The sequence below is a fragment of the Oculina patagonica genome, chromosome 3, assembly GCF_052425735.1.
Source record: "Oculina patagonica isolate OP01 chromosome 3, crgOcupat, whole genome shotgun sequence".
In the NCBI taxonomy this organism is placed as follows: domain Eukaryota; kingdom Metazoa; phylum Cnidaria; class Anthozoa; order Scleractinia; family Oculinidae; genus Oculina; species Oculina patagonica.
The window spans coordinates 17,087,289-17,096,443 of NC_135760.1; the positions used below are offsets into that span (position 1 = coordinate 17,087,289).

The 9,155-nt window shown below is 39.4% G+C and overlaps 1 long non-coding RNA gene across 3 annotated transcripts; it reads left to right on the plus strand.

Annotated features, from left to right (window-relative positions):
• Nucleotides 1-26: 26 nt before the first annotated feature.
• On the plus strand, nucleotides 27-8,077 carry LOC144645494 (uncharacterized). 3 transcript variants are annotated; one of them, XR_013569283.1, is made up of 3 exons: nucleotides 27-237; nucleotides 7,088-7,147; nucleotides 7,857-8,077. It is a non-coding gene; the product is annotated as an uncharacterized LOC144645494 (long non-coding RNA). The 3 variants fall into 3 exon arrangements; XR_013569282.1 differs by lacking the exons at nucleotides 7,088-7,147; nucleotides 7,857-8,077 and adding exons at nucleotides 1,692-1,751; nucleotides 2,146-2,363 and having other exon boundaries at nucleotides 28-237; XR_013569284.1 differs by lacking the exon at nucleotides 27-237 and adding an exon at nucleotides 6,545-6,733.
• Nucleotides 8,078-9,155: the final 1,078 nt, after the last annotated feature.

Sequence of the window (9,155 nt, forward strand, 5' to 3'; positions counted from 1 at the left end):
TTTCAACCCTAAATCGTATATAAAAACAGATCGATGCAAACTGCAAATTTACCCTCGCTTCATTCAGTAACAAGGCAACACGTTTCATTTTCCTGTTAGCTAGCAATTGTTATGATGAGCGCAAAACTTCAAGTATTGATTTTAACTGTGGTTCTACTGGCCAGCATGGTTAGTGTGAGTGAGAGTTACTTTGGTGGTGGTCACCGCGTTGGCCGAAAAAGATCAAATTTGGAACAGGTAGAGAAACAGATTTAGAAAACGAACATTCAATTAGAACTCAGTTTCCAACTTGGTAATGATAACTAGCAAAAGCTAGGGGTGATGATAACAATTAAAGGGGTACCGTCAGGGGGATTTTTCTTCTTTTCAGTAAAAAGTACTAAAATTGGCGAAGTACTCCCGCTCATACACGAAATGCGCCTAAAACATCAAGATGAAGATATAACGTGAATTGTAGTAAGTTAAAGGAAGTGGGGGGAGCCGTTGTAAGTTTTAAGGGCAGAACTTGAAAAAGTTCCTGATGGAAAAACAGTAGTATCACTTATTTGTAGCTTCAGTACACTGGCAATAGCAATTTTTATCAAAACTGGACCACTATTTGTAGGTTTCCATATGTGTTTAGGCTCTTAAATTTTAGAAGTGAAGCTCGTGACAGTGTCCCGGTTATAAGCTATACATTTAAGGTCGTTTTTAGTAGTTCAGTGATTGCTAACAATCATTGGAAAATATCCTCATAGTGGCAATGAAGATATAATAATTATAACTTCGCTAAATATATTGCATTCTACTTTGTGGTGGCAGTGTCATGTTAATGCATCAGTCAATTGAAATCCCGGGCCCCCCGACCCCAGGATTTAACGTGGCCAAAGCCGGAATTTTAACCGGAAATTTAACGCACTTTTAACGACGAGATGGGGCCCCGGGGGCCCGGGGGGACACCCATATGAAAGGGACGGGGATGCTCGTCGGAAATTTTTAAAAGGACCCCTAAGGGAGACCAATCTGGACGTGGCTGAAGCTTTTCGTGGCCCCCAAAAGATACCAAAATACTACAAATAGTATTTATATTTGTATATTTCTTCGTGTGGAAGCCTAAACGAGACCTTGACAGCTAAAATAGTTGGGGTTTTGCCCGGAACACCCTCAGTGAGACCAAAAATCCGAAATTTACACCCCGCGAGACGACGAGCATCCTCGTCCCTCTTATATGGGAGTCCCCCTCCCCCGAGCCCGGGGGACAGTGGATTTGACAAACCAAATCAGGGCCGTGGTGCGGTGAATTAACAGCACAATGTCGATTTTTCACATGAATGCGGATCTAATAAAAGTGGTCTTCTGTGTCTATTTAAAGTAAAATCAGCATATTAAAAGGTCCACCTTCGCAGCAAATGGCGGTTGCATGCAGCTGAACATATTATTTAGCACAGTTGAAGTTTGGCGTTTGCATCGAGTCTGAGACCAATGATCCAGAATTGAGTTCGTTTTCTATTTGCTTTCCGAAGTTTCTGTGCCTTCACTATTCGGGGATGTTAACAGATTTCTTCGGGTCGGGGGGGGGGGGGATTAGCGGAGGTTTTTTTACACTGGGCAAATGTTAAATTCCCCGGTTGGGGCCCGAGATTTCAATTGACTGATGCATAAATAAGATTACAAACAAGTTTTTTCTTTGCTTCTCTTTTTTGCATGCAAAGGTACCGCAAGAAAACAGTGCATTTTCGCGTGGAACAAGAAATATTCCACCGCCTCAAGAGGTAAATAACCAACGTTAAATAACTATTTGCTGCGTGCACGGTTGTGAAAAGGAACCCTTTGAAAACAAGCTTCCCAAAAACACGGTGCCAAACCGGTCCATAGCCTGCGTTGCAGCCGTACGTGTCACAAAACCCTCGGCGGTTTAAACTAACCGGTCATCTATTTTCCCGCGCTTGGCATCCGTTACATTTTTTCCCGCGCTTCGCACCGTTGCACGATTTTACTTCGAGCCTTCCGATTGGTTCAATGCTGGTTACTTTTGTTTCTTGACGTGGGCCGGATGAGAGATAACTGGTTTGATATAAAGGATGGTCATTACAAAACAGGTCTAACTGGTTAGAGTAAACCTTCAGTGAGCATATTTCCCACTGTTGATTATTTTTCTGTCTGTAGGATTATGAAGCGGTGCGTGTCCGAAGAGAAGCACTCTGCGAGTTTGCTAGAAGCCTGAACTGTTGAGGACCAATTCATACAGCTGCCAGCGGAAACAATACAATAACCGTAAACATTAAAATGCAACTTATATAAAATCATTTTAACAATAATTATACCCGCGCTTATAAACGGATCAACTTGACCGAGTTCCTGGCTCAATAAAGAAAATCACAAACTTTTCGTCTCTCTTGTTGTTCCACTTTTAGTTTTGCTCAAAAATATAATTCTGAAGAGTGGTAAGATGATATTCCTTCCCTTACAATATAAAAAACGGCACGCAATGCATGCAGAAGCGATTTTAAGATTGGTCAACCCAAGTTGCGTTATCTTGTAGCGTGACATCCGATATATATTATTATTATATATTCTATATTTGCACGGCATCTCGGCGTTGAAGAAAATAAAATGAAGTAAGGATGCTAGAATCCGAATAATTCAAGCTTTATTTTTGCTAACATTGGTGACATTTACTTGGCATGTTGTTTTTCATTTTTTCCTTCCCCTCACGCTTTGCATATTTATGTTCATTTCGCACGAGCGAAAAGAATTGTCGCATTCGGATTAGTTTTTCTTTTGTAAACTTAAGACTAACCCATGAACCCTGCTTGGGTATAACTATAGTTAGTGTGTATTGTTCTGGATCAGCGAGGCGTAAATTTTCTAACTATAGTTAGGGTGAACAGAGAAGCGGTCACATTACCAAAATTGCTAACTATAGTTAACGCCATCTTAACTATAGTTAGCAGTCCAGATGTGACCGCAGCCAATGTCTCTTTCGTTAACACTTTGTATTAGTCCTTTCTAGCTGCCCGGGAGTATTTTGCTGTGTGTTCTACGCAGCGATTTCCGTTCACGTTACATTTATTCCTGTAATTAGTTCCCAGTGCTATTCGGTTCTATTGATCGGTGGATCGCGCGCAACAGATCAGACAACAACAAGAAGTCTGAATGATCTGGCCCACTCGCATGATGACATTAAGCAAAGACGTCATCGCTAAACAGAGTACAAAACGCCTTTGAACGTTTAACTTTTTGACCATTTTTCTTCCCCGGGGGCATCATTGATAACCGTGTTTATCACATAACTGAAAAAGTACCTTAAATTCAATATAGGGGCAACCTTCCGTCTGGGATGTGCATGTTGTTTTAAAGAAATAAATACCCCACAAGTGGAATAAATGCTTTAATGTTTAATATTCAAATGTTTACATTTTCAAAAAACATAGCAAGTAAAATCAATTCTATCCGCAAAGTGAAGTCTCCCCAACAACAAAAAACAATGATAATAATAAGATACCACGAGCACAAATGATCACGCGAGAGAAATTAAATGAAATAGTGGATATAATATGTACAATTACTCTTTTCTTCCCAAACCGTTTTTACTCGGGAAATTCTTATTTCATTCCACCCTCTTTGATATCTCATCGTCCCAAATTTTCACATTTATTTGCAAGGAATTGTCACTCTCAAAAAGACAAATTTCTATATTGAAATCTCTTATTCTTTCGAAAGACTCGCACTCGCACTTAGTTTAAGAATAAAAAGCGGATTTGAAAAAATCATTTTTGAAATAAAGCGTATTAGAATTAGTTAAGTAAACGCAAACTTTGATGTATGCAGTTTTATTTTACTTCGAGCTCACGGTTCGAAAGTTCTACCTAACAAGACTAACAATGAAAAAATGTTCCTTTTTTGCTCAGATGCCTGCATACACGTTTTTAGGGTGCGGGACAACGAAAATTGTTTCTAGAAATCGGGATATTCAGGAAATCGGGTGTAAAATTACAGAGAAGTACTATCCAAGGGAAACGAAAATTGCTTCGAGAAATCGGAAACCGAGGATTCGAGAAATCGGAAAACTACTATTTTTTTTTTTAATTTAAGTCGTGTTCGAGCGCTTTCTATTAGTTTGTATTCGTCAGCCTTAGAACCACCGCCGAACTGTAAAGACAGCATGAAAACTACAAATCGAGAACCATGATGAAACGCCAAATGTCAAACGGGCAAAGACACGAGGAATTGGTCACTGAGCAGTAAATCTCGTCATCAAGCGGGATTCTGGATTCCCCCAGCTTGTGATTCTGGTCGGGGGAACCTGAACCAGGGAAAAACTCGAAGCTGTTCAGGCTGCACGGGGGCGGGAACTTCAGACATAAAAAAAATCCAAAAGATGAAGATGAAGAAGGCTCAGCGACAGCGAGCGTTAAAATATAAAAGATAGAACCGGATATTGTGTAGAATAAGCTGAATAAGCACGTTTGCAAGACTGAAAACACGTCCTCTGAAATTATCGTACTCCCGGAGGGTTAGGTGCCACCATTGTTCTATGGTGCCACATTGGGTCACATTTATATAACCCGGTACTGCTACGCTACCTTATAAACAATTATTGGATGAGTAAATAATAAAGATGGTAAATTTTAAGCTCGGTAATAAATAATAAAGATAAGATGTTCTACATGACACGAGCATGGGACAAAGAAAAATTCTGAGTCCCCGACGGGAATCGAACCCATGGCCTCCCAGATACCGGTTGGGCGCTCTAACCAACTGAGCTACGAGAGACTCGTTGTGAGCTGGGCCATTTTACTAGGTTGATATGTGACACGCGTCCTGCATACTGCTAGGATCAGCAATGTCGAATTCATCAAGTTTTGTAGTAAATAATAAAGGTGGTAAATTTTAAGCTCGGTAATAAATAATAAAGATAAGATGTTCTACATGACACGAGCATGGGACAAAGAAAAATTCTGAGTCCCCGACGGGAATCGAACCCATGGCCTCCCAGATACCGGTCCCATGCTCGTGTCAAGTAGAACATCTTATCTTTATTAATTATTGGATGAGTTTTTTTATATCCGGAAAATCAAGGTCGAGGTGTTCGGCTTCGGCTGATAACACTTTCCGAGACCTTGATTATTTCGGACATCATATAAACTGATTCTAATAATTGTTTTATTGTACATTGTTTTAAAGAAAATAACGACAAACAATTTCAACAGTTGTGATAATCCCTTTTTGCCGTCCGGTTCCTGAATGTTTTTCTCCTCAAGGTATTCGTGGAACAGTTCCTTCGCAACTTTTGTCGATCTTTTTGTGTTTTCTGAGACTTTATCGTCCAGCAATTTTTTAACTTCTTGCTTGGTTGAAGAAGCGAATCGACGAGCCATGTTTTTACTTCGCTGTGTACAAGATGCCACTCACCACACGTGAACTTGAAATTGCTCTGGAAACCATGCATTGCGCACGCAACCTGTGAACATTTTGGACTGAAAGAGGGTATTGTTTGTGCTATTGTTTGAATTTGGTATGGTGGTTTCATGAAGCGCGCCCCGCACCCCGCCCAAAAATTTGAGCCCCGCCGCACGGAGCCATTTCGGCGCAAACCAGGCATTTTCAATAAAATAAAACAATCTAGCTAGTCGTTGGACCTAATAACACTGTAATTAATCACAGGCACAAATGTTTTCAGATTCATACAATGATAACGGTGGGACCAAGGAGAAACATTAACCTTGGAGAAACATTATTTTATCGTGATTAGAAATTATTTTATCATTATGGGTCGTGTAAGTGACTTCACGTTGTGGGAGTTTCAAGGCTACTTATTTGCGATACAATTTCTTCCTAGACCGGAATTTACCCGTAGGTTTAACTTGCAATTGATTTCCTTCGAGCTTATAGCTGAAAAAACAAGGATAGGCTAAGTTTGGCTAATGAACTGTCTTCTGGCTGAGTCCTTTATGAGCCACGTTTTGTACAATCATAATAAGGATCTAGTTGTTTTAAGAAGGATGGATTATATCAGGTACGATGTGCAAAGAAACACCGACATAAAAGCTAGATGTAATTTCTCCCTTCAATAAAAGGTTAATTGTTTGTTTTGCTGATGCAGAAAGTAAGAGGGGCGGTTAAAGATCGCTGATAGTCAAAAAACAAATGCAAAAGATTTTCCTGAAAACGTTTCAGGTGACGTTTAGCAATTAATAAGCTATTTTTTACTAATATCAAAGTAAAAAGAATTGGAAAACCATTTTCTTTCATTTTAAGGGGGGGCTTAAGTAAATTTGAGTGAAATTATAGTAATTTATAGAAGGAATAAAAGGAAGAAAATTAAACTAGTAAAATAAAAATTAAACAAACCTCTTTTAAGTTCCTATAGTTTCACCCAGCTGACACCCCCCTACCTACCTCTCACATTGTAATCATTAGAATGAGATAACAATAAGATTAAGTCAAAGTGGAAGTGACATATAAGTGATCATACTAACTAAACATCAGCCTTAGCACTCGGCGAAGCGTATCTTCTTTCATTCCCAAATTGTGTATATAAACAGATCGATGCAAACCACAAATTTACCCTCGCTCCAGTCAGTAACAAGGCAACACAAGTTTCATATTGCTGCTAGCAATTGTTATGATGAGCGCAAAACTTCAAGTATTGATTTTTACCCTGGTTCTTCTAGCCAGCATGGTTAGTGTGAGTGAGAGTAACTTCGGTGGTGGCAACGGCTTTGGCCGAAAACGATCAAATTTGGAACAGGTAGAGTTACAGATATAGAAAACGAACTTTACAACTAACATTCAATTAGAACTCAGTTTCCAACTTGGTAATGATAACTATAAACAAAAGTTAGGAGTGATGTTTACAGTTTAAATGTTACAAGCTAATTATTTAAGGTCTGTTTGGTTCAATGATTGCTAGTTCAACAACAATCATTGGAAAATTATTTCCTGCCCCGAGGCGGGGAAATTAGCGGAAGTTTTGGTTTATAACACTGGGCAAATGTTAAATTCCCCGCTATGCTCCGAGAGTTGGGGTTGTGGATTTCAATTGACTGATGCATAAATAAGATTCTAAACAAGTTTATTCTCTGCTTCTTTTCTTCATACAAAGGTGCCGCAAGAAAACAGTGCATTTCCTCGTGGAACAAGGAATCTTCCATCGCCTCAAGAGGTAAATAAGCAACGTTAAATAACTATTTGTTGCGTGCACGGTTGTGAAAAGGAACCCTTTGAGAACAAGCTCCCCAAAAACACGGAGCCAAACCGGTCCTGCGTTGCCACCAGATGTGTCACAAAATCATCAGAGATACGTTTTTTCGTCACGGGCAACGGAGACATGCTATGAACTACCTTTTAAGCAAAGGAACTGTTTTTGCTAATTAATATATCAACTGTCTATTGAAAGAAATCTTGTTTTAGCGTTTGACGAAACCTGACAAAGGCTTAAAAAAAACACATATCAGAAGTAAAACGAAAACAAGACGCGACTTTGATAAAAGAAGTTTCCCCGCGCTAAGTACAATGTTTCCCGCGCTTGGCACCCGTTACATTTTTTCCGCGCTTGGCACCCGTTACATTTTTCCCGCGCTTGGTATCCGTTCCTTTTTTTTTCCGCGCTTGGCATCCGTTGCATTTTTTTCCCCGCTTGGCAACCGTTACATTTTTTCCCGCGCTTCGCACCCCCGGGTTCGCACCGTTGCACGATTTTACTTTGAGTCCTCTGATTGGTTCAATGCTGGTTTCTATTATTTGTTGAGGTGGGCCGGATGAGAGATAACTGGTTGATATAAAGGATAATCATTATAAAACAGGTCTTACTGGTTAGAGAGTAAACCTTCAGTGAGCAATTTTCTCACTGTTGATTATTTTCCTGTCTGTAGGATTATGAAGCGGTGCGTGTCCGAAGGGAAGCACTCTGCGAGATTGCTAGAGGCCTGAGCTGTTGAGGACCAATACAAACAGCTGCCAGCGGAAACAATACAATAGCTGTAAACATTAAAATGCAACTTATATAAAATCATTTTAACAATAATTATACCCGCGCTTATAAACGGATCCACTTGACCGAGTTCCTGGCTCAATAAAGAAAGAAAATCACAAACTTTTCGTCTCTCGTATTGTTCTACTTTAAGCTTTGCTCGGAAATATAATCCTGAAGAGTGGCTAGATGTTATTCATTCTCTTACAATATAAAAAACGGCACGCAATGCATGCAGAAGGGAGCCCAAGTTAGGTTATCTTGTAGCGTGACATCCGATATACGTTCTACCATTCGGCCATACTTCAAGTGAGGTCAAAGGCTGTCCCGTAATTGTTTACACAGGTCCATTGTTTTTAGCCTGTTCCGAGCTCTCGGTAGTCGCTCTCACATAACTACCGAGAGCCTGGAACAGGCTACCTTATTCTCACTTAATTTCGCGAGTACTAAATTTCGCCATTTTCGCGATTTTGAAAAGATCGCGAAATTTAATACTCGCGAAATAGAGGACACGCGAAGTTTAAAATCGCGAAATTTAATATCGTAATGATAATTTAAAAAAATAATGAAACTCAATGTGTTTTATCTTAGTTATTCTAACATGTCTGAGCTTCTGTTTATAGGAGTTTTTTCTTTAATTTTCCATTAGTTATTCCCCACTCCATTAGTCGCATTGTTCGAACTGTTCTCTGCAGCCAAGTTCCTCAAAATCTCGCTCTTGCAGTCGTAGATGAACCTATTAGGGATTTAGGTTTTTGAATACCTTATGTTTTGTTATCTGTATATTGTTTTGTTTACAGTTTTTACGATGACTTTCATATTATTTATGTTGTTACAGTTTCGAGGTCAAAGCTTCGTATTGAAAAATAGATAAAAATCGCGAAATTTAATACACTCCAATTGTACCTTCCTCTCAAAATCGCGAAATTAAGTACTCGCGAAATATGGCTCTTGATTTTTCGCGAAATTAAGTACTCGCGAAATTTAGTGAGAATAAGGTACATTGTTTTGAAAGGATGTAACGATTTCTGTTTACTAAATCGAATTGAACTTATCACATATAATGTCTGTTTCGTTAACACTTTGCATTAGTCCTTTCTAACTGCCCGGAAGCATTTTGCTTTGTGTTCTACGTGGCGATTTCCGTTCACGTAACATTTATTCCTGTAGTTAGTTTCCAGTGCTATTCGGTTCTGTTGAT